The sequence below is a fragment of the Ovis aries genome, chromosome 8 (assembly GCF_016772045.2).
Source record: "Ovis aries strain OAR_USU_Benz2616 breed Rambouillet chromosome 8, ARS-UI_Ramb_v3.0, whole genome shotgun sequence".
Lineage (NCBI taxonomy): Eukaryota > Metazoa > Chordata > Mammalia > Artiodactyla > Bovidae > Ovis > Ovis aries.
Window position 1 is genome coordinate 63,658,066 of NC_056061.1, and position 25,647 is coordinate 63,683,712.

General features: G+C 40.6%; 1 protein-coding gene across 2 annotated transcripts in view; it reads right to left on the minus strand.

Annotated features, from left to right (window-relative positions):
* NHSL1 (NHS like 1) overlaps positions 1–25,647 on the minus strand; it is a 197,398-nt gene that overhangs the window by 164,454 nt on the left and 7,297 nt on the right. For both annotated transcript variants that reach the window (XM_042253529.2, XM_042253527.2), the window contains exon 1: positions 1–25,647. This exon is cut by the window's left edge and continues 18,491 nt beyond it; it is cut by the window's right edge and continues 7,297 nt beyond it. The gene's annotated coding sequence lies outside the window, so the exon portion shown is untranslated.

Consider the following 25,647-nt stretch of genomic DNA (forward strand, 5'->3'; position numbering starts at 1 on the left):
CAGAGGCACTGCTGGGACTGGAACCCTGGTTTCCTCGCCCCATCCATGTTCCCCCTGCTTTAAAACCACGCCTCAGTGCTAGCTCTGAAGTTAGCAAGCCCCCTAGGTACTCTTCAAATCCACCAGTGAGTCACGTTTCCGTTTCCTCACACTGTTCCAAGTCGTCTTTGGTAGCACAGAGTTCATTCATTCACAATAATGCTAACTCACTCATACAGAGTTCCAACACACTCAGGAGTTATGAATTACACACCACCTTCAAATCAGTGAGGCCAATGGCTAACTAAATCTAAAAATAAAAATTAAAAAAAAATCTAACCCGTAGCACTTAAAATACTTCCTTTCAATCTACTGTAAAACAACAGCCTATTTAGGAGATGAAAAGTAAGTCACTGCTTTCATCAAGCAGAAGGGTTCCCCAGGCACAAACTCACGCACATTATACACATTATACTTCATGGGCCTTTTAAATATTTACTTGTTAGCAGTATTCTTCCTTTCAGGTCAAAGATTATAGTACTTAGCAACACAAAGAAAGCAGAGGGATATAGTTATGAATTAGTAAACTGCTTTGGCAAGGCTTCCATTCGTTAATTCAGTCCAACTTCAAAGGGGATTTTTAAAAGAGGTTCAGCTGTCAGAAATTAACCCTCAGTAAATTACTGAATCAAAAAGTGACTTGGCCAGTCTTTCTCAAACTGGTGTTGAGGGGGAAAAAAAAAGCTCAATTGTAGGTAGAGGAGCAAAAAGTCTCTTCCAATGCAAATAAGTTTATTTAACTCTAAGTTTTAAAAAGTTTTTTTGTTGTTGTGTTAACCACAGGACTTTCCCAGCCTTTGATATGCTAATGAATACTGGAAATTTCCAAGGATGGAATGAGAGGGGATTTCAGTTTATTTGATCACATTTATTATCTGGAAGGAGGGTGGATGGGAATAAAGCATGAGAAACACACTACCCTGGCTGCTCAGGTTCCAGGCAATAGAACCGAGAAAAAGCTTTCCTAAGACACCATGTATACTTGTTCTTTGGTAGCAGAGAATGGACTCCCATTCACAACTATTCCAGGATAAGGTGAGCATCAAATGTGGACTGGGAGAAGGAGCCCAAACAGAGCTAAATCCCTAAAAACTTAACTTCTGGTGGCCCCTGAGACTGCCAGTTCAGCTGGGCTTCTCAAATCTCTCCCTGGCTCTTGGGGGCCGGAGGGGAGGTGCCCTTTTGCCTCCTTACCTGTTCCTGCAGAATAACTTTTCCAAATAGGGTTGTACTTTCCCTGAACTTTTTGAAGTGCATGCTCTAGTCTATTTCAATGAGTTTTAACCATAGCTGAACATCAGAATCACCAAGGGAGCTTTTAACTCTACAGATATGTGGGCCCAAGGCCAAATCTACAGAATTCAACACGATTCCCAAGGAGCAGCAGCCAGAGCTGAAAAGCACTGTTTTGCTTCCCAGGAAGACAAAGCCAATAGACAAAGAATTGATCCCGCGTGGACCATGTATTGAGCACATTGACATTAATAAGGGAAAGGCTACATAGCAAGATTGTAATGAGTCCCTAGTTTACCAACAAATCACAGGTGGCTTTTCTCTTTTTTCTGGGCCACTCTCACAAACAAAAACATATTACTTGAGGGGAGTAGGTGCTTAGAACAAAGCATGCTCCCCAAAGCCCGTTCGTTCAGGTGCAGAGGGCTGTAGGTGGGTGTCTGCTGGTTCATAGGGACTAAGTCCCCACTCCCCGACCCCGCCCATGACCCTAATTTGGGACTCATTTCAATACCTGTCTTGGGTCTTTGGAAGTCACCTGAAAGAGTCAAAACCGGGAGTGTTCACTGTATTAAAGGCAAGACTGCCATATGCTACACAGCACAGGGTACACACCTCCAAGGGGGATCTTCATAAGGAGCTCAGTCACATACATGAAATCGAAAGCAATTTATCAAAATTATATTCACTTCCTTCCAAAATTATATTCACTCAGCCTTTCTTATACATATAGTCTCTAAGCAGAGTTATGTCAGAAAAGGGAACAGACATGAGAAAGAGGGAGAGAGTTAAAATTAAAGATATATAGGGACTTCCTTGACAGTCCAGTGGATAACTGCCTTCCAATGCAGGGCATGCAGGTTAGATCCCTGTTTGGGGAGCTAAGATCCCGCATGAAAGTAAAAGTGTTAGTCACTCAGTTGTGTCCCCATTCTCGGCGACCCTATGGACTATAGCCCACCAGGCTCCTCTGTTCATGGTATTCTCCAGGCAAGAATACTGGAGTGGGTAGCTGTTCCTTCTTCCAGGGAATCTTCCCAACCCAGGAATCAAACCCTGGTCTCCTGCATTGCAGGCAGATTCTTTACTGTCTGAGCCACCAGGGCAACCATAAGATTCCACATGCCAAAAACAACCCAGAAGCAATATTATAATAAATTCAACAAAGACTTTAAAAATGGCCCACATCCAGAGAAATACTAATAATATTTAAAAATCAAAGATGTATAAATATAGAGAAATATATAAAAGAACCAACTTTAATAGGGGACTCTGGAATAGAATATTAAAAGATTTCTCTCTCTTTCCTTTCTGAATGTCTTTAATCAGCAGAAAAGGTACCTATGCACACTGAATGTGTAAGAACAGTCCAGCATAAAGACAAGGTGGAGAACTGGCAAGGAAGCAAAGCCATGAGTCCTGATGGAGAAGACGGATAAGAGAAAGTGAGGGTCCACAGGCTGCCCAGGTCCTGGTGGCCACATCACCATCTGTACATGAACTTGCTGCAGGATCTGGTGTAATTGACAAAGGTAGCGCCAATACAGCCCACCTTTCTCCTCATTTTAAGTAGCATAGAGGCATTTGGGGGGCTTCCTGGGTGGCTCAGTGGTAAAGAATCTGCAGGAGATGCAAGTTCTACCCCTAGGTTGGAAAGATCCCCTGGAGAAGGAAATGGCAATCCACTCCAGTATTCTTGCCTGGAGAATCCCCATGGGTAGAGGAGCCTGGTGGGCTACAGTCCATAGTGTCGCAAGAGAGTCAGAAACAACTGAGTGATTAAACAATGGTATTTCTGAGTCTCTCTCTTCCCTTCAACACTGCCTTCTTCCCAACCCCAAAGAGAAAAAAAAAAAAAAGGCCATAAATGTCACTTTGAAAGCTTAAACCAAACACATTAGGGACAAAGGCACCTCTTCCTTTGTAGCTCTCCTGCAAAGCAACTTAAAAGGCATTTCTTTGGCAAAGATCTCAGTCTCTTCAGGAATTCAAGTGTCAGTCTGATGGAGGCAAAGAACAGGGCCTAGGAGTCAGAATATACATTGTCTGACCAGTGGAATCAGCTGGGGAAAGTTGCTGCAACTCTCTGGGCAGCACTGACAATAAAATGAAGAGGTTAAATTACCACCCAGAGACGCTCCCCACTCTAAAGCTAGGGTGCCGGTATACCAGCACTGACTCCACTTCGCAGTTTCAAACAAACAATGCAACATCTCAACTACTGTTAAACTACAATGGGAGGCCTCCGGGGTCATGTGGAAACAATTTCTTAAATGAAAGCTTTTTTGTCAACTATGTGAAAAGCACATAATAAATCTAAAAATAGACTAAAAGGATTATGTGGACAAGTCAAAATAGAATTTTGATGACTAAGTGGATTGCTAAACTATCATGACATACCTCAAAGCAAGTGAAGAAACCGAACAGCGTTTCATTTGTTAATATGTTTAAGATTACAAAGACATGATAAATTGGCAAAACAGCCAAGGTTCATGAATGCATCAGCATCACCACAAAAGGACACCCCCAAGAGTGCACTGCAATTAATTCAGCAGAACTGCTCCAAAGGGGGTAAACAGGTTGAGCATGTTTTTAAGCTCACATCCGTTTCTCACCTAGATTCAATGGAGGTTGAGGCGGAGAAGAAGGGCATCTATGGACAGACTCTCAAAGCTTCACTGAGATAACTCTTCAAAAACAGTTTCTAGAAGTAGACGCAGCCTCTCAATCAAAAAGTTAAGACTTTCAAACACTGAGTGGAACACAAAAACCTAATATGCAATACTCCCAGCGGGTCCTATGTAAATGACATTCTTTTTTCATTTTATTTTAGTATTTGCATTGCCCTTTTTGCTTTCTTTAGCAGATACACATTAGGAGGACCCAGAAATGAACATTATGATCTATTAAAGAGCAAGAAGCAGGACAAACCAACTCTCCATGAACCTGTTCAATAAGCAGAAGATATCTGCTTATTAAAAAGCAGTAAGTATATACACTTCCCTGTACACATGTTATCTTTCAATTAAAGTTTCAAAAAATCAACACTGTTCTCTTAGGTAACAAAGTCTGGCATCACTTTGATAAAGTTAACTCTTACATAGGAAAGTAACTGTCAGGTTTTCCAACAGGTCATCCTGGGTTAAAAATAAGATAATGAACAGAAATATAGATGTGTACTCAAAAGCCAGGTGATAACAGACATTTCTGATATTGTGAAAAATCTAATGAAACTGAATTATATCAACTTATTCCCCATTTCTTAGTTTTCCAACCCCAGGTATAGAAACAAAATAGTATTTATTTTACTGAGCTAGTGAATCATTGATCAAGTACCTAAAATCCTCTTACATGACCTTCAACTCTTAATTTTCCTGCATCAAATGGAAATGAGAGAACACATAGAAATAACAGGTATCTATTGAGGATCACTGCATACCAGGGGATACTACTAAGGATACAGGATGAGTAAGAGGTGGTGCTCCAGGGTGTGTAGGATCAGGAAGGCAGGGCAATGTGACTTAGTAGACATCACTACAATATATGATACATAACTTCTCGATTTGTGAACTGCATGGCTATGTTTTACACATACCCTTTTATATATGCAAGAAAAGGTGTGTCATGAGTTAATATTAAACTTACATTTTGACTTAACCAGTGGAGAACAACTTCAGTTCAGTTCAGTTGCTCAGTCATGTCCAACTATTTGCCACCCCATGAATCGCAGCACGCCAGGCCTCCCTGTCCATCACCAACTCCCGGAGTTCACTCAGACTCACGTCCATCGAGTCCGTGATGCCATCTAGCCATCTCGTCTTCTGTCGTCCCCTTCTCCTCCTGCCCTCTATCCCTCCCAGCATCAAAGTCTTTTCCAATGAGTCAACTCTTCGCATGAGGTGGCCAAAGTACTGGAGTTTCAGCTTTAGCATCATTCTTTCCAAAGAAATCCCAGGGCTGATCTCCTTCAGAATGGACTGGTTGGATCTCCTTGCAGTCCAAGGGACCCTCAAGAGTCTTCTCCAACACCACACTTCAAAAGCATCAATTCTTCGGCGCTCAGCCTTCTTCACAGTCCAACTCTCACATCCATACATGACTACTGGAAAAACCATAGCCTTGACTAGACAGACCTTAGTCGGCAAAGTAATGTCTCTGCTTTTGAATATGCTATCTAGGTTGCTCATAACTTTTCTTCCAAGGAGTAAACGCCTTTTAATTTCATGGCTACAGTCACCATCTGCAGTGATTTTGGAACCCAAAAAAATTAAGTCTGACACTGTTTCCACTGTTTCCCTATCTATTTCCCATGAAGTGATTGGACCGGATGCCATGATCTTCGTTTTCTGAATGTCAAGCTTTAAGCCAACTTTTTCACTCTCCTCTTTCACTTTCATCAAGAGGCTTTTTAGCTCTTCACTTTCTGCCATAAGGGTGGTGTCATCTGCATATCTGAGGTTCTTGATATTTCTCCCGGCAATCTTGATTCCAGCTTGTGTTGCTTCTAGTCCAGCGTTTCTCATGATGTACTCTGCATAGAAGTTAAATAAGCAGGGTGACAATATACAGCCTTGACGGACTCCTTTTCCTGTTTGGAACCAGTCTGTTGTTCCATGTCCAGTTCTAACTGTTGCTTCCTGACCTGCATACAGGTTTCTCAAGAGGCAGGTCAGGTGGTCTGGTATTCCCATCACTCTCAGAATTTTCCACAGTTGATTGTGATCCACACAGTCAAAGGCTTTGGCATCATCAATAAAGCAGAAATAGATATTTTTCTGGAACTCTTTTGCTTTTTCCATGATCCAGTGGATGTTGGTAATTTGATCTCTGGTTCCTCTGCCTTTTCTAAAACCAGCTTGAACATCAGGAATTTCACGGTTCACGTGTTGCTAAAGCCTGGCTTGGAGAATTTTGAGCATTACTTTACTAGCATGTGAGATGAGTGCAATTGTGCGGTAGTTTGAGCATTCTTTGGCATTGCCTTTCTTTGGGATTGGAATGAAAACTGACCTTTTCTAGTCCTGTGGCCACTGCTGAGTTTTCCAGATTTGCTGGCATATTGATTGCAGCACTTTGACAGCATCATCTTTCAGGATTTGAAATAGCTCAACTGGAATTCCATCACCTCCACTAGCTTTGTTCGTAGTGATGCTTTCTAAGGCCCACTTGACTTCACCTTCCAGGATGTCTGGCTCTAGATTAGTGACCACATCATCATGATTATCTGGGTCGTGAAGATCTTTTTTGTACAGTTCTTCTGTGTATTCTTGCCACCTCTTCTTAATGTCTTCTGCTTCTGTTAGGTCCATACCATTTCTGTCCTTTATTGAGCCCATCTTTGCATGAAATGTTCCCTTGGTATCTCTAATTTTCTTGAATAGATCTCTAGTCTTTCCCATTCTGTAAACTTACATTTTGGCTTAACCAGTGGAGAACAACTTAGGTTCATTAATTTCTTCTTTCATCTCTTGATAGTTATGTCTTCTTTTGAGAGGGAATTCTCTTTCACTCTACCCTTCCTACTTAATTTTTCTGTAATAAACTTTGACTTTTTCATCTCCTAGTTTCAAACTTAGGCCTTTATGGCTTCCTGACACTATATCTAAGTTGGTTAACTGTTTTTAGAAGTGACTTTTATTATATTCCTGACCTTTATTGAAAGTTCTTGTCTGGTTTTCCATTAACTGGTAATTTTTTCCTAATTGCCACCCAAATGAATCTGCAGTTCCTATTCCTATTATTTCATTTACACAATTAACCCTGGAACAATTTCTTTCCAAACCAAATAGGAACTCTGTGCCCCTTACTGCCATATACAATTTTATTTTTTTAACCTATTATTGTTCATTTAATTTGGTAATGTAGTATGCCTGCCAAATCCCATCTTAAAATTCCAGGAGATGACCTGAATTCCTTTTCTGTATTTTGTTGTATTTAACTAACACTTTGAATTCATCTTCGGGGCAGGGGGTAGGCATGAGGGATGGGGTGGCTATGGATTCAGACAGACCTGGGCTCCTTTACTGACTCAATTCCATTTGCATTGCATGAATTTGAGGTATACAGATTTAACCTAACTTCTCTTTCTAAAGTCAAAGAGGTTTGTGGAAGGGGTAAATTAGGTGACATATACAGAGCATTCAGCCAGACACCACACGCCTCACTGAATAATGGGTATTTTAAGTAGCACATCTCTGGAGGAATTTGGATTTCCCCCTTCACGTGGAAACATTCCTTCTGTTCTACCTTCCTCTTGAGCAGTCATTGTCTTCCCTTCTTGCATTTGTGAAGAACAATCTATGTTGTTGCCTCCATTTTTTCAATGCACAGTTCTTGCCTCAACATATAGCAATAGAACTTCACAACTTTAGTACCCGCTATGCTAATAATACTGATAAATGTTTACTGAGTTGGTTTAAAGCCAATCACTATATCAGATGGCCACTTCTCTACTCCGCTCTTCTTTGCTGACCCTCCTCCTCTGATTGCCCCTAAACTGGTGATGTTCATTCACGGCCCTTTCTGGGATTCTCTCTGGTGATATCTTCCAGTCAACACATCTTCAAACAACATAACTAACATATTACAAGGACTCTACAATGATGGTTCCAGCACTCACACTGCAGTTACCATGCCCAGCTGCTTTCCTGGCAATTCTCATCTGATTAAGCTGAAGACCCTCAATCTCTGTACTTTCAAATCACAGCTTAAAGTCCTTCCTCAAACAGAAAGTTAACACCATCTAACTGGTTAATACCAAACCTACTAGTCCCACTGCTTAAAACAGAAAATTCCGAGTCAGTGTTGATTTCTTACTTTCCATCTTTCTTTGAATCTCTTTAATCCATGCCCTTAATTCAGACCCTAATTAAATGAAAGTGTTTACAAGTGTCTTAGTCAGCTTAGGCTGTGCACGTGTTAGTCACACTCAGTTGTGTCCGACTCTTTGCGATCCCATGGATTGTAGCCCACCAGGCTCCTCGGTCCATGGAATTCTCCAGACAAGAATACTGCAGTGGATTGTCATTCCCTTCTCCAAGAGATCTTCCTGACCCAGGGATCAAACCTGTGTCTCCTGCATTGTGGGCAGATTCTTTACCATCTGAGCCACAAGGCCTGCCATAACACAAGTATCATAGACGGGATGGCTGAAACAGGCAGATCTGGTGTCTGGTGAAAGCCTGCTTCTTGGTTTGCAGATGGTGGTCTCTTTGTTGACTCCTCACATGACAGAGAACTGGCAGAAAACAAGCTCTCCTGTCTCTTTTTAAAACGGCACTAATTCCCTTGATGAGAGCTCCAATCCTATGACCTAACCACCCCATGGCCCCACCTCTGAAACCATCACACGAGGGGTTAGACTTCCAACATAGAAGTGGGGGTGGGGCAGAGCCATGGACAAGCATTCAGTCCACAACATACATAAAGGACACCCTGAAAAGGACTGATACCTACTTTCTCTTTCTCACCTTTCCCTTGATTACCTCATGACTCCATTACAGCGGGCTTCTAGTGCTTCTTCCTGCTTCGTTTTTCTAGCCCATCTAACCGGCAACAGCTTCACAAAGACGAGCAGAGTCATATCCAGTTCCTTAGAGTAGTACACTACAATGCCTGTCTCAGTTTGGTTCTCCGCTAGTTAGCATCCCTTGACTAAAAATAACAGCAACAAGCTTAAATAAGCTTAAGCAAGGGGAATGTATTAGAAAGCCAAAATGGCAACTCATAGAAGCCAACATTAAGAATACAACTGGCTGCCAGGGAAAACTGGAAATGACCTGTCAGGAATCCATGAAATTACTTCCTGTGCTCCCCAGTTCACTCAGCAGGACACTGGTTTTGAGCACTTCTTGTGGGTTGAATTGAGTCTGCCCGAAAAAGATATGTTAGTATTCTGACCCTGTAGCTCAGAATGTGACTTTATTTGGTGATGCGGTCTTTATACAGGTAATCAAGTTAAAATGAGATCACTGTGCTGGGCTCTAATGCAATATGATGTCCTCATACAAGGGGGAAATTTGGACACAGAGACACAAATAGAAGCGAGACAATGTGAAGAGACACAAGGAAAAGACGGCCAACTACAAGCCAAGGAGAGAGGCCTCGTATGGATCCTTCCTCAGCCCTCAGAAAGCACAGAACATGCCAGCACCTTGATGTGAGCCCTAGCACTCAACCCTACTACACAGAGTAATTCTCTCTCTCTCTCCATTCTCTTCTTACATTCTCTCTGGCTCAGTACTCAAGAGGAGCCCCTGTGTGGCCAGCTTGGGATTGATGGCCAACCTAGTCCAGCACACTGGGTCAGGCTCCCCAGACAAATGTGGCTCTGAGGATCAGGGGTGGTGTTTGGGCATCAGAGAACCACAGCTTCATGAGGTTCCAAAATGCATCCAAAATGCAATGCAATTAACAGTAATTTGGGACAGTGTTATAACAAATAGCTATTATGATGTTACGGCACGTTCTGTTTCTATTCTGTCAGGTGACTGCTGGTACACACTAGTCAAAAACTAGTGTGCAACACTCGATACATTTACACAGTCACACTCAGCTGTTGGAGATAGGTTCTGGTGTGATAACCTACAGAAGGTGGTTTGAGGCTTTGAAATTTATACAGTTAATAATATTGATTAGTTCAATTGTCCCTAAGAAAAATTCTAACAATCCTTTTTCACAATAGTTTTTAAAACACCCTCCAGCATAACTGTGGAGAAGATGAGGTCAGGCAAATGATTTTTTCTGGGGTAAAAAGCATTATTAAGGGTAGAGACACATCACCCCTCATGAATTAGTCAAATACTCTCCATTAAGACAAACTACATCTTCTCCCAGCTCCCCATCCACAAGAATACCGAATGAGGAGAAGATAGGGGACGGTGTGACAGAGTGCGTTCTTCTAAAAAGTAGGCAAATCGTCGGAAGCAGCAGGAAATGAACGCTGCGAGTGGGAGCAGCCCCACTCCGCAGCAGGCATCACGGAACCGGGTGGAGCATTTCAAGTTGGCACACTGACTGGGTCACTTCACTGGGATTTCGTGGGCACACTGGACATCCTACAATGTGTGCGACGTATGTGGTCCTACATCCTTCACCGATTTCAGAAGTTCCAGAACTATGTCAGTAAAAAAGGTCTTTTTCATATCATGCAAGCTTAGAAACTCAATTCTATTTTACATAAAAATGCAACATTTGTGCTTGACTTTAACTGTATGCTAAATCTTCCAGAAATGCAGATATTGTTAAATCAAAAGATCATTTCAGTGTGCTTAGTTTGGAATTTTATCAAGACGTGTGTATCATTTCTGAAAACTGCATCACTGACAGCACCCCGCTCCCAGAGTTTGGTGTCTCAAACACATGGTCATTGCACACGTATGGAGGCATCTAATTGCTTTGTTACATCTTCTAGTACAGCTTTGCCTGAAAATGACTATGAAATTACTTTCCTTTTAGTTCTTACATTATAGCTAAGGCAGTATATTGACTTTAGAGAGGTGAGATGGGAGGGAGGTTCAAAAGGGAGGGGATATATGTATACCTATGGCTGATTCATGTTGAGGTTTGACAGAAAACAACAAAATTCTATAAAGCAATTCAATAAAAAAATAAATTAAAAAATAAAATAAAATGGAGCGTATAAATGGATTACATTGCCTGAGAAATTCCCATTTTACTACAGGAAAGGCTATCAAAGTATTTGTTAGATCACTGAATCACTTTAAAAATACCTGAGCATGGACCCTTTCTCCACTGTACTCAGATTCAGATTTGTCCAAACAGACTAAAATGAAGGCAGCTTGTCTGTGTACTGGGGTGGGAGAAACCATACGATTCTATTAATACCCATAGGACGACTGCATTCTCACACCTTAGGCACTATAATGAAGATGAAATTCCAGCAAGTGACCTTCTGCATACCTCTTTTCAATTCAGGTCACTCTTGTATTTTCAGTCATTAGGTTGCGCAAGTACTCAAGTCAAAGTTCAGAGCTCAGAATCCTATTTCCCAGCAGATCCCCTGTTTGACCATCAGCAAATCTCCTATTCTGTGTTCAAGTTTATCCTGCTGTAAAATCAGAAGACTTGTTTGTTACCTCCCAGCACGGGGACATTTTATAACCTAAGAAAACATGCTGAGCTTGTTTCAAATTCTGATATGTATCTCTTCAAAACAAATTCTATATGATAAGAATAGTTTTATAGTAGTTCTATATGAAAGAGATTTGGAAGGCTGTAGTCTTTTTCCCCCCTTGTAAATATATGCAGAAATAATGGTGTTAATGAAATTAGAATTGGCTTATCTAACCAAGTGTGTAACCCAAGATACTCTAGAAACCTGCAGTTTCTCCTTGAGTGCCTGAGATACCTTGAGCTTATCAAATGACAGATGTGCAGTTTGATCCAATCTGATCTCCAGGGAAGGTCTCGGGCTGGGCTAGGTTAGTATCTGCACAAGGGCTAGAAAGTAACTTTCCAATGTCACCTACATGTCTTTTCTGGTGACTGGTACTGAAAGAATTCAGAATATAATCCTATGGATACCCAGATGAAGCCTGTAGCAAATTTTAAATGAATACAGAGGTGTTTTGATGTTCTCTCACAGCCTTTTTTCAACTTGATTTAACAATGCAACTGCAAATATTAAGCATTTACTAGCACCATAAAGGGTTGTTAAACTCAAGGTTGCTGAGTGACAAAAACCTAAGAATTTTCTTTCCAAATGTCCTTAAACTTTAACTTTCATTTTTTAATCAAAAGAGAACATTGCTAAGCCAAATCAAATGTAATCCATGTTTCCTTAGGTTCAGACTAATTGTCTCATTATACTATAGTAAATTTAAATGGAAAAATAATTTTGGCACTTTTTTAACAATCCAAAATTTTACTTGAAATTTTCTTAAAATTTTCTTTAGTAACCAGAGAATGCAAACACCTAGCTCTTATTATCCTCATTAGAATTTACATATTTGGCAACTACAGGAATCAAAAGGTTTCATTTGTGAGAGGGTAAATTTGTTTTACAATAATCCAGACCTCCAATATTTCAAAATGTTCTTTAGAAAATCCATCACACAAAAATGACCACTACATTCTGTAGCATGATACATCTGCCTGTATCATCACGTATCAGAAAATATTGTCTACTTGGAAAGAGCTGTCTCTACTTCAAAATCATTTGTAACCCATCTTAGAGCATTTTTTCAATGATGATTAGGAAAGCATTAAATTTTTTAAAAAGACAAAGGATCCTACTCCAATTTTATGTGCCTCCATTTACCTTTTGAGAGATTAAATGTACTGAAGAGAATCTGGACTAATTGGATAGGAATAACTATAAATCTGATTGCTCTATAAACCTAAATCATTTATATTGGAACTTTGATCTAAAGTAAGCCTCACCAAAATTATTGGACATCTTTTGATTACACTCATTGGCATGATTTTAATGCTTTCATTTTAACACAGCAACCAAATCTATTGTTATGTTCAAAATCTCTCTAGTTATGTTTTCCAGTTTTCTGTATACCCACTCACAAGCTAAACCAACACCTATGTCATTAAGGAAATGTCAAACATTCTTGGGAATCTGTTAGAGAACCTTTTAACCTTTTGTTATGCATTCAGTTTCATCTTTGGACATGTGTTGCTATTGCCTAACTGCACCTGTCATGCAGAAAATGCATGTCAGAGGAATACTGGTTTGCTTTTTTTTTTTTCTTTTTTATAAAGTACTCTTTGGTAAAGCTAAAGTAATGACTAATACTCACAATAGGTCATTTTTCTTCAATCAGGTAATCAGTTCAGTTCAGTCGCTCAGTCCTGTCCAACTCTTTGAGATCCCATGGACTGCAGCATGCCAGGCTTCCCTCTCCCCATCACCAACTCCCATCGAGTTGGTGATGCCATCCAACCATCTCATCTTCTGTCATCCTCTTCTTCTCCTGCCTTCAATCTTTCCCAGCATCAGGGTCTTTTCAAATGAGTCAGTTCTTCACATCAGTTGGCCAAAGTATTGGAACTTCAGCATCAGCATCAGTCCTTCCAATGAATACCCAGGACTGATCTCCTTTAGGATGGACTGGTTGGATCTCCTTGCAGTCCAAGGGACTCTCAAGAGTCTTCTCCAACACCACAGTTCAAAAGCATCAATTCTTTGGGGCTCAGTTTTCTTTATGACCCAACTCTCACATCCATACATGACTACTGGAAAAACCACAGCCTTGACTAGATAGACCTTTGTTGGCAAAATAATGTCCCTGCTTTTTAATTTGCTCTCTAGGTTGGTCATAGCTTTTCTTCCAAGGAGCAAGCATCTTTTAATTTCATGGCTGCAGTCACCATCTGCAGCGATTTTGGAGCCCAAGCAAATAAAGCCTGTCACTGTTTCAATTGTTTCCCCATCTATTTGCCATGAAGTGATGGAACCAGATGCCATGATCTTTGTTTTTTGAACGTTGAGTTTTAAGCCAACTTTTTCACTCTCCTCTTTCACGTTCATCAACAGATTCTTCAGGACCTCTTCACTTTCTGCCATAAGGGTGGTGTCATCTGCATATCTGAGGTTTGATATTTCTCCCAGCAATCTTAATTCTAGCTTGTGCTTCATCCAGCCCAGCATTTCGCCTGATGTGCACTGCATATAAGTTAAACAGGGTGACAATATACAGCCTTGATGTACTCCTTTCCCAATTTGGAACCAGTCTGTTGTTCCACGTCCAGGTCTAACTGCTGCTTCTTGACCTGCATACAGACTTCTCAGGACGCAGGTCAGGTGGCCTGGTATTCCCATCTCTTGTAGAATTTTTCAGTTTGTCATGATTCACACAATCAAAGGCTTTGGTGTAATCAACGAAGCAGAAGAAGATATTTTTCTGGAATTCTCTTGCTTTTTCTATGATCCAGTGGATGTTGGCAATTTGATCTCTGGTTCCTCTGCCTTTTCTAAAACCAGCTTGTACATCTTTAAGTTTACAGTTCACGTACTGTTGAAGCCTGGCTTGGAGAATTTTGAGCATTACTTTGCTAGTATGTGAGATGAATGCAATTGTGCAGTAGCATGAACATTCTTTGGCATTGCCTTTCTTTGGGATTGGAATGAAAACTGACCTTTTCCAGTCCTGTGGTCACTGCTGAGTTTTCCAAATTTGCTGGCATATTGAGTATAGCACTTTAACAGCATCATCTTTTAGGATTTGAAATAGCTCAGCTGGAATTCAGTGGATCGCATCCACTAGCTTTGTTCATAGTGATGCTTCCTAAGGCCCACTTGACTTCACATTCCAGAATGTCTGGCTCTAGGTGAGTGATCACACCATCATGGTTATCTGGGTCATGAAAATCTTTTTTGTATAGTTATTCGGTGTATTCTTGCCACCTCTTAATATTGTCTGCTTCTGTTAGGTTTATACCATTTCTGTCCTTTATTGAGCCCATCTTTGCATGAAATATTCCCTTGGTATCTCTAATTTTTTGAATGATCTCTAGTCTTTCCCATTCTATTTTTTTCCTCTATTTCTTTGCATTGATCACTTAGGAAGGCTTTCTTATCTCTCCTTGCTGTTCTTTGGAACTCTGCATTCAGATGGGTATATCTTTCCTTTTCTCCTTTGCCTTTTGCTTCTCTTCCTTTCTTAGCTATTTGTAAGGCCTCCTCAGACAGCCGTTTTGCTTTTTGCCTTTCTTTTTCTTAGGGATGGTCTTGAACACTGCCTCCTGTACAATGTCACAAACCTCAGGCCATAGTTCTTCAGGTACTCTATCAATCTAATTCCTTGAATCTATTTGTCACTTCCACTGTATAATCATAAGGGATTTGATTTAGGTCATATCTGAACAGTCTAGTGGTTTTCCCTACTTTCTTCAACTTAAGTCTGAATTTGGTAGTAAGGAGTTCATGATCTGAGCCACAGTCAGCTCCCGGTCTTGTTTTTGCTGACTCTATAGAGCTTCTCCCTCTTTGGCTGCAAAGAATACAATCAATTGATTTTGGTGTTGACCATCTGGTGATGTCCCTATGTAGAGTCGTCTCTTGTGTTGTTGGAAGAGGGTGTTTGCTATGACCAGTGTGTTCTCTTGGCAAAACTCTGTTAGCCTTTGCCCTGCTTCCTTTTGTACTCCACGGCCAAATTTGCCTGTTACTCCAGGGATCTCTTGACTTCCTACTTTTGCATTCCAGTTCCCTATGATGAAAAGGATATCTTTTTTGGGTGTTAGCTCTAGAAGGTCTTGTAGGTCTTCATAGAACCGTTCAACTTCAGCTTCTTTGGCATTAGTGGTTGGGACACAGACTTGGATTACTATGATACTGAATGGTTTGCCTTGGAAATGAACAGAAATCATTCTTCATTTTTGAGATTGCACCCAAGTACTGCATTTCAGACTCTTTTGTTGACTGTGAGGGTTACTCCATTTCTTCTAAGGGATTCTTGCCCCTAGTAATAGATAAAATGGTCATCTAAATTAAATTCACCCATTCCAGTCCATTTTATTTCACTGATTCCTAAAATGTGGATGTTCACTCTTGCCACTTCCTGTTTGACTACTTCCAACTTACTTTGATTCATAGACCTAACATGCCAGGTTCCTATGTAATATTGGTCTTTACAGCATCAGACTTTACTTCCATCACCAGTCACACAGTCACATCCACAACCGGGCATTGTTTTCACTTTCGCTCTGTCTCTTCATTCTTTCTGGAGTTATTTCTCCAATCTTCTCCAGTAGCATATTGGCACCTACCGATCTGGGGAGTTCATCTTTCAATGTCATATCTTTTTGCCTTTTCATACTGTTCATGGGGTTCTCAAGGCAGGAATACTGAAGTGGTTTGCCATTCCCTTCTCCAGTGGACCACATTTTGTCAGAACTCTCCACTATGACCCATCTGTCTTAGGTGGCCCTACATGGCGTGGCTGATAGTTTTACTGAGTTAGACAAGGCTGTGGTCCATGTGGTCAGTTTGTTTAGTTTTCTGTGATTGTGGTTTTCATTCTGTCTGCCCTCTGATGGATAAGGATAAGAGGCTTATGGAAGCTTCCTGAGGGGAGAGACAGATTGTGGGGGAAACTGGGTCTTGTTCTGACAAGCAATCAGGCAATCAGCACTACAAAAACTCAGGAATTCATTTATTTTAATGCCAAAAGTCAAATGGACGTTTAAAAGGAAGGAAATGTATATGCTTTCACTTTTTCCTAAGATGACCTATCAGAGTATACATCCCTGTAGCACAGTAAGTGTATCAATACTCCTCAGGACTATGACACAGCACTACACTGAGAAGTGTTAATTTAGTTGAATTTTTTTTTTTTTTTACAATGTGAAGGTGAAACATCAGGTTTATTACTGAAAATTTGTTATTTTGAAATCATTTTTCATTTACAAGAAGGTACAAAAAAATGTACAGTGAAGTCCCCATGCACCCCCTCTGCCAAAATTAACATCTGACATAACTACAGTACAATATCAAAACCAGGAAACTGGCAGTGGTACCACCCATACATATCTTACCCATATCCCACCTGTTATATATGGACTCATGTGTATGTGTGTGCTGCTGCTGCTAAGTCGCTTCAGTCGTGTCTGACTCTGTGCAACCCCAGAGACAGCAGCCCTCCAGGTTCCCCCGTCCCTGGGATTCTCTAGGCAAGAACACTGGAGTGGGTTGCCATTGCCTTCTCCAGTGTATGTGTGTAGTTCTACATAATTTTACCACATGTTAATTTGAAGAACTACCACCTCCATCAATATCACATCAGCACAGACTCCATCACACTACCCCTTAACCCCTGACAACCACAAATCTGTGCTGTATCTCTAAATTATATTATTTCGTGAATATTATACAAATGGAATTGTGCAGAGTATTTCCTCTTGTGACTGCCTTTTTTCCCTTCACTCAAGCATAATTTCCTTGAGGTTTATTCGTTTGTATCACTGAGTATTATTCCATGGTATAGATATTTCACAGTTTGTTCATCCACTGAAGGACATTTGAGTATTTTGTAGTTTGGGGCTACTACAAATAAAGCCGCTACTAACATTCATATATGCATTTTAATCTTTCTGGCTTATATGCCTAAGAGTCCAACTTTTAGGTCATATGGCAGGTCCAAGTCCACTTTTAGTTTTAAATAAAAGTGCCAAATTATTTTCCAGAGTTTCTGTACCAGTAATATAGGAATGATCTAGTTTCTACCTATCCTCACTAGTACTTGGTATTACTTTCTTTATTTTAGCCATTCTAAATGGTAGGTAGTGACATCTCATCATGGTTTCAATGTGTATTTCTCTAATAGCTCATGATATTGGCTATCTTTTCATGTGCTTATTGGCATGTGTATCTCCTAGTCAGTGAAAATTCTGTACACATCTTTGCCTAGTACTAGTCCTGAAGATTTTTCCTTTGTTTTTTACCTAGAAATTTTGTAGGTTTATGTTTTACAGTTAAGTCCATGACCCATTTTGAGTCAGTTTTTGAGTAAAGTGTAAGGTGTCTTAGGTCAAGATTAAATTTTTGCTTATGGATATCCAGTTGCTCCAGCATCACTTATTAAGCATATTTCTGCAGACCTATTTCAGAATTCTCTATTTTGTTCTACTGATCTACTGCTTACCCAATCCCAGTACCACAATGTTCTGATTACTAAAGCCATACCATAGGCCTTAACATCAGGAAGTGATTATGCCCATTTTTCCTTTTCCAAAGTCGTTTTGGATACTCTATGGCCTTTCCCTTTCCATATGAATTTCAGAATAAGTTTGTCTATTTCTAAAAAAAAAAAAAATTACTGAAACTTTAATAAGAATTACAGTAAACCTAAGATCAATTTGGATAACTGACATCTTTAAAATGGTGAATATTCCAATCACAAATATGGTATGTCTAAGTATTTAGGTCTTCTTTGATTTCTTTCATTAGCATTTTATAATTTGCAGCATACAGAATCTGTACAGATTTATATTTATTATTTCATTTTCTTCAGAGCAAATAAGGATGCTGCATTTTTAATTTTCATTTCCACAGAAAATGATTTTTGCATGTTAATAGAATTATTTTTTAAAGTTTACTCTACCTAATTTTGGATTATTACCAACAATTGGGGGCATTTATTATTTTCCATGGGTAACACAGCAAAGAGAATGTACCTGGAACTGCATATGACATGCTTTGTGTTCTTTTCATCATCGGTACACATAAGTGTTTAGAGTTACATCCTTGTCATCAGATGCATTAAGAATCCATGCATTCAAAACACTGTTGTGCTCTAAAAAATTAAAGCAGAATTTCTTCCTAGGTAGTTCATATATCAACAATGGACATCATCATGGTTAAGCATGTGAGGAAACCCACAGAGAAAGCCCTCAAACAAGCCCTCAAACAAACAAAGAAATTGCCAACATGAACAAAAATTAATTCAGCTCACAATATTATTTGCTGGCTTCAGTTTCCATTTAGGAAAAGAAAAAAGATGACTTCCACTCCCCAAATTAGCTACTTAAACAACTGGCCAAAATGTAACTATTAAACAAATAGTTAAGCTTTTAAAATGAAATAACTTGCTGAGAAAAGAATAACATTTTATCCACTTCTAGGATTTCCAGCATTTTAAAAACAAAACACCACTCAGTGTTCTATACTCCAAGATTCGGAGATCAGTGTAAAGGTTTCTCATGCATTCCTCAGTAAGCACTATGAAGTTTGTTGGGAGCTGCACAGCACAACAGTGCTTATGTGAGAATGCTTTCACCAAACAATTACTGACAACTACTGTGTGTGGACCCTACGCAAGGGGTAAAATGCAAATGGCCGTGGCCCTTGTCCTCAAGCAGCCCACAACCTAGACAGGAGACTGACTTAAAAGTTATCAATACAAATTCTTACCGGCATAACCAGACCTATTTTAGACCAACATTACCTTCTCTTATTTTGAATCTCTCATTCTAAGAATATCTCACCTTTTTCAAGTGGAAACACATCATGTACCCTAAATGTTACCAAGAAGTATAGCTATAATTGCAGGGCAATATGGTTCAATATAAATTCCAAATCAATTTTGATTTTTCTTTCCAGAGAAAAATCACACACTTGTACCAACCACATATAGAAGAGAGAACTTGTAAACTACATTGTGAATTTTAAGCTTACCTGGAACTAATTTAAAAGACCACATAGATTCTGAATAGCAGAGCTGTGTGGGCAAGTGGGCCATTTGGGATGAAGAAGCTGGAGCTTTTTAAAGACAGTTGAGCAGGAGCTAACTATAGTCAGGATTCTCCTAGATATCGAAATTTCTTTTTGAAACCTCTGCAAGAGAAGGAATTTTCCAAAGAGCAGTCATTAACCTCTGAAAATCACATGAAAACTAAAGATACTTTCTGCAGAAAGCACATATGCACGCAAATGTTACCCCTGAAATCCACAGGCCTCAGGTTAATAATCACAGCTGCATAGCACAGAAACAAGGCTGAGACTCTTTCCAGCCAACCCCTTGCAGAAAGGCATATCTCCATTATCCTACATCTAGGATAATGCCTGGCACAAAGTAAAGAACCCCATAAATATCTGGTGAATTGACGAATTATGAGTATGGCATTTGTACTATGATAAAGTCATAGCAAACTGTTTCAAACCTAAGGAAAATACCTTATCTCCATAATATTAACTACTGATAAATCTTCTTTACCTTTTTATCAATTAAAAAAATGTTTTTAATTATAGATTCATAAGGAGCTGCAAAAATAGTAGAGAGATTGGTGTACCAATCACCCAGCCTCCCTCAACAGCAACATCTTACATAATAATGGCACAGCACAGTTAAAGGGGCAGCAGATCTAACTTGGATTTCACCATTTTTACCTTTCTATGTAAACAAATAAAAATATAAATGCTCACATTCTCATCTCTAAAGAGTTTGCCAGAATTAAAATACTGCAGCAGTCAAAAATGGAACAGATTTCTCTCAGCTATAGGTACATGAAAACAAACTACTGAGCAGAAAAGAGACAAGGGTGTTAATTCTCTCAGCACTATTCACTGACCAGCTTCCAGCTTCACTCACCCTGTCTCCCCACCATGACGTTATTATTTGATTAAAGGGTATTTTTAATGGCATTAGGCACAACCATAAAAGCATAATTGATTGTCATCAAAGTGAAGCATCATATAACCAAAATGATTTTGTTTTCAGACAGTAAGCCCGACACCATCTTCATCTCACTGAAGTGTCTATACTGTTAAGGGTCTGTTCACACAGTGACTTCTCTGCTGAAGGAAGCTGCTTGCAATGCTGGGAGGAGAAGGGCCAAGATCCTTGAATGGCAAGCAATATGGAAAGGACCTGAGTTCTGGAGTTAGAAATTCAACAAGTTTTAACCACATCTTTCAATTCTTAATTGCATATTCTTGAACATCTTACTTAATCCCTCTGAACGTCACTTGTAACTGGATGGGAATTACTGTTCTGCTTCTTTTCTGTTGCTGTTCTGCTTCTTAAATAGAGATTTTATGAGCTCAAAATTAATTATATAGGTGAAGGGGTTTCCCAAGCAGCAAAGAGCTTCACGAAGGCAGGTCTTTATTGCATTCTTAACACCCTCAGCTGTGACCACCCCCATCCACAAATCACAGCCTACATGGGCTGCTTCGAGCCACTCCCTCCCTCCAGCCTGGAGACTAAACTGTCTTCACCTTCCTCCTCTTTCTCCTCCTCCCTCCACCACAACTTCCCCACTTGCAATTAAAATTCTTCATTCTCCACAAAGTAAGAACTATTATTATTGTCTCATTCCCATCTGCAACAGACTATCATTAATTAATTCACCAACCATCATCACAAAAGTTCAAAGCAACAAAATGATATAAAGTCCCACAAGGTCCCTTGTGTGTGCCTGCACACTGTCATGTCGGACTCTTTGCAGCCCCATGGACTGTAGCCCACAAGGCTCCTCTGTCCATGGGATTCTCCAGGCAAGAACACTAGAGTGGGTTGCCGTGCCCTCCTCCAAAGGATCTTCCTGACCCAAGGATCGAACCCAGGTCTCCTGCATTGCAGGTGGATTCTCTGCCATGTGAGCCACTGAGGAAGGCCCCTGTGTCCTTCATGATAATGTTTTAAATGTCTATTCACTTAACAAGCCTACAGAGTCATCCATTTATTCCGAATATTGCCTGTATCACTCCAGGTCACATCCACAGGCTAGGGCCGAATCTCCTTGGTGTGCCAGCCACACGAGGCCCTCCATGATGAAAGGACTGCACCCATCACAGGTCTCGTGCTACCAGGTGCCCACCTAGCATCATGTCCCAAACGCCTGCATTTCCTGCTCACAATGCCCCTGCTCACCTATCAGCTAAGATAGGACCTTCTCAAGGAGGAGGTGCCTCAGAGCCAGATAAAAAGCTTTCCAGTGCTACCGTATTCCTGCGCACCGGCCTGAAGGCTCCATACTGTTGAGTAACTATTTCCTCTTCTTTATCTCTCTCTTCCATCTCATTAGTACCTTATTAAACTTTGTATCTCCAGAAACTAGCACCATGCCTGACACTGTGTTCAAGGAGTAAATGCATCCATTCACTGAACGTAAGCCTCAATGTTAACACTGTGAACAGAAGAATGAGTCAGCTACAGTCTCTCTCTTACAAATGTCTGACATCACTGCAAATTTCTAAGTACACTGTCATCTGATAAACCAACCAAAAGAAAAAGAATGCATTCACACAGTCAGCCCTGAAACAGATCGGAAGACAAAAGTACTCCATCTGGTCCATAAGCAAAAAAGCAAAGACTCTTGCAGCAATGTGATTTTTCAGTTTACACAGGACACCATAAAATTCTACGAGTTTCTTTGAAGTTGAATTGGGGAGTGAGGTGGAATACTAGGTTTAAAATTTTGAAGCTGTGATTCCTTCTTCAGTGTACGAAAGCTTGGGGAACTCAAGAAAAACAAGTTGCTTTGCACAGAACGAAAGCAGTGACGGATGCCTCACAAATGGGAGGACCATCAGTGGTCATAACCGCAGAGTAGAGTTGCTTGTCTGTCTCCCTCCCTCCCACAGGGCCTCAGAGTTAAATGCTGAGGTCTGTTTCAGAAGGACAACTGCTCAAAGGGAACACAGTTGGGAGACCAAATGGATGCTCCATAATGTCTTTAAGCTAACACCTACCATGGAACAAAATCCCACAGTCTAGGCTCCAACAACTGGTGCCTGTGAGAGGAGACAAGATGTCTCTTTGGGACCCCAGAGGCACAGCTCCCTTTGAGATCCTCTCAGGAGATGTAGCGGTATTACCAGAGCATCCTCAGCGAGGAGCCTCAGCCTCCCCAGACACCTCCACCCGCCTCCACGCTGACCTTCAACCCTGCCAGGCTCATTCACTGTCCAGCCACAGGGGAAGCTGGGAAATCTGTTCTACAAGAGTGAGCCCCAACAAAAGAATTCTAGATGAAGACACGGCTTTGTCCAAGCACATACTTTAGTTCACAGGAGCAGAAATCGTATTAGAGGAAGGCTTTAGTTTGTTTGAAAGGCGCTAACATGTCTGTCTGTCAGAAAATCATGAAAACTACTTTGAATGACATGTTTTGCATACCAAGTCATTTCTGAAATAAAGGAGGTCAGTTTGCAACAACAAAAGGGTCTCAGGCTTTTAAATCTGAGTAGCAGTAATCCAAACACAAACGCTGTAATACACACATGCAACAGAATTTTAACAGTTGGTCTTAAAAAAAAAAAAATTAGCTCATTTTCAGGCTCCATATGGGCAAGTCAAGTTACACTGGGAAGAAGAGAATTGAAAATTTTATACATGCTTCAACATACTATGTAGCCAAGAATTCTTGCTGTCTCTATAAAACAGGCATTGTTACAAAGTAATAGGTCTGTAGCCCAAATTCATTTCTTGAGCCTAATAGGTTTGAAAAGACATGTTACTTGCACTGAAACTTTTTATCTACTAACTTGCCATATTATTTCAGTTAACATTCCATGAAGAGAATTCCTGATCCATTACTAAGGATGAGAAACTGAAGTTACTATTTGGAACAAGGATGATTTGGCAAAACAAAAACAAAACCAAACTAGCAATATCTCCTTCAACTGCAGCTATGAGCAAAACTATAATTTATAAGACAAATAACTGTGCTAGTTACATTATAATATACAAATAAATTCAGTATAAGATTGAGGCTATCCCTTTCTTTTGGGGAACTAGGAAAAAAAACTTTGAACACGGGAAAGCTATTTATATGATAGGAGCATTTCCTTCATACCCACTGTATTACACATCTACTCCGTTAGTCTGGAAGGTAAAGAGACACTGGTTTTCAGGATGCTCATGAGCCCAAGAAACTGTATGCAAACTAACACATATATATACAATTTTCCGTAAGGAGAATAATGCTTATCCAAAGAGTGCACAGTACCCAAAAGATGAAGAACTGCTGATGAGAAAATACACGCTGGAGAGTTCCTGAGAAATATGTTACTTCCAAATAAAGTGACCAAGAAGAGTGGATTTTCCATAGGCCTCAAACAGGGCAGTTTCACAGGCCAAAGTCAATAGAAATGGGGCTCAGAATGGAGGGAGAGAGTGCTGGGAATCAAAACTGTAGCAGAGCATCATGCCAGGAAGAACAGAGGACCCAGCAGAGGCTTCTCAGGCAAGCTGGAAACATATCACCAAGGGGACCACACGGTCCAAGAACCAGACTGCCTGGACTCAGGTCCCACCACTGCCACTAAGCGTGACCTTGACAAGCTTAACTTCATTTTCCTCTATAAAATGATGACATCATCTACTTCAGATGTTGTTATGAACCTTAAATGAGATAATGAATGGAAAACGCTGAGCACAGCCCCTGGCACCCAGAAATGCTCAACAGCCATCACTGGAATGATGGCAACCATTACCACTACCCCTCCACTGTAACACCCTCAGGAATGTCCAACTGAATGAGAGATGTGCTCAGGTGCAGGGTGTATCATGCATGTATCATGTATGTATCATGCAGGGTGTATCAGGCTCATGGTGTCACACCACGCTTCTCCCTTCTGTCTGAACTGAGGATTCAGCAGGACACTCTCAGCTTTCAGCCCCTTATCACCCCATCTTCTTGAAGTTGGCTCACAAGAGAGGGGCTGACTGTTTGCCCCTACAGGACTCTACCAATGCCTCCTCTCAAAGTGCCCCAAACACATTTTTGAGCCAATTAAGACTTGAGAAGAAAGACAAGTTAGGTCTGGAGACTATGTTGGCTAGGCATTCAGTAGCAAATACTAGAAACACAATTTAGAAGACAGGAGCAAACAGTGATGTGTCCAAGGACAGATAGTTTGAAAGATGAGAGCACAAAAGTCTCCTCTCAGCTTCACTTTCCTCTGTGTTCATTCCATCCTATCTCTTGATAGCTCCAGACTAAGACCCATGGCTGCTTATCACTGTCTCCGGGAACCCAAGATGGTAACTCTTTCCAAAGCTGGGATGAGTGCCCACACTTAACTCAGCTGCCCCCAAAGTCACAGAAACCAAGAATGGGGCAGGCAGTCTCCCAGAAGAAAATTAAATTGTTATTTAGAGAAAAGGTAGGGAATACATGCTAGAAAGGCACAAATGACACATCTGTCAAAGGAACACATGACTAGATTCATGCCTTGTGTTAATGTGTTAGTCGCTCAGTCATGTCTGAGTCTTTGCACCCCATGGATTGTAGTCTGCCAGGCTCCTCTGTCCATGGGATTTCCCAGCAAGAATACTGGAGTGGGTTGCCATCCCTTCTCCAGGGGATCTTCCTGACTCAAGGATAGAACTGGCTCTCCGGCATTGTAGGCAGATTCTTTACCATCTAAGCCACCAAGAAATCACAATGATTCTTGGCATGATATTCTCATCTGTTTATTTGAACCTGTTAGAACTATTTTGGCTAAAAGTGGCACCAAAACAAAACAAAATGTCTCAAATAAGAAGGCAATTTGTTATATGGTTGCAAAGACTGTGTCAGGAGATAAATCATGAAAATAATTTCCCATGCCTATTATCTGACTTCCAGTTAGCATCGGGTGTGAAGACAGCCATGTGCCCCAATGCCCGGCATGAAGTGAAGGACTCAATCTGCTGAGAGGTATCTGCTATCTGCTACATGGGAACTCCTTCTGTCCAGAGTTTTTTGAGAAGCCAGGAAGTAACAAGCATAAAGGAGAAAGGTCAGCGTATGGGAAGTAGATAAATCTGAGCCTAGAGAACATCACTGGGAAGCTGAGCCAAGAAAAATAAACCCTTCTTCAAGCCACTTCAGTTAAATTTCTGTTACTTGCAGCTGAGAGCAATCCCAGCAGACCTGGCAGACCAGGGGCCCAATCTTTCTCCCTTTCCTTAG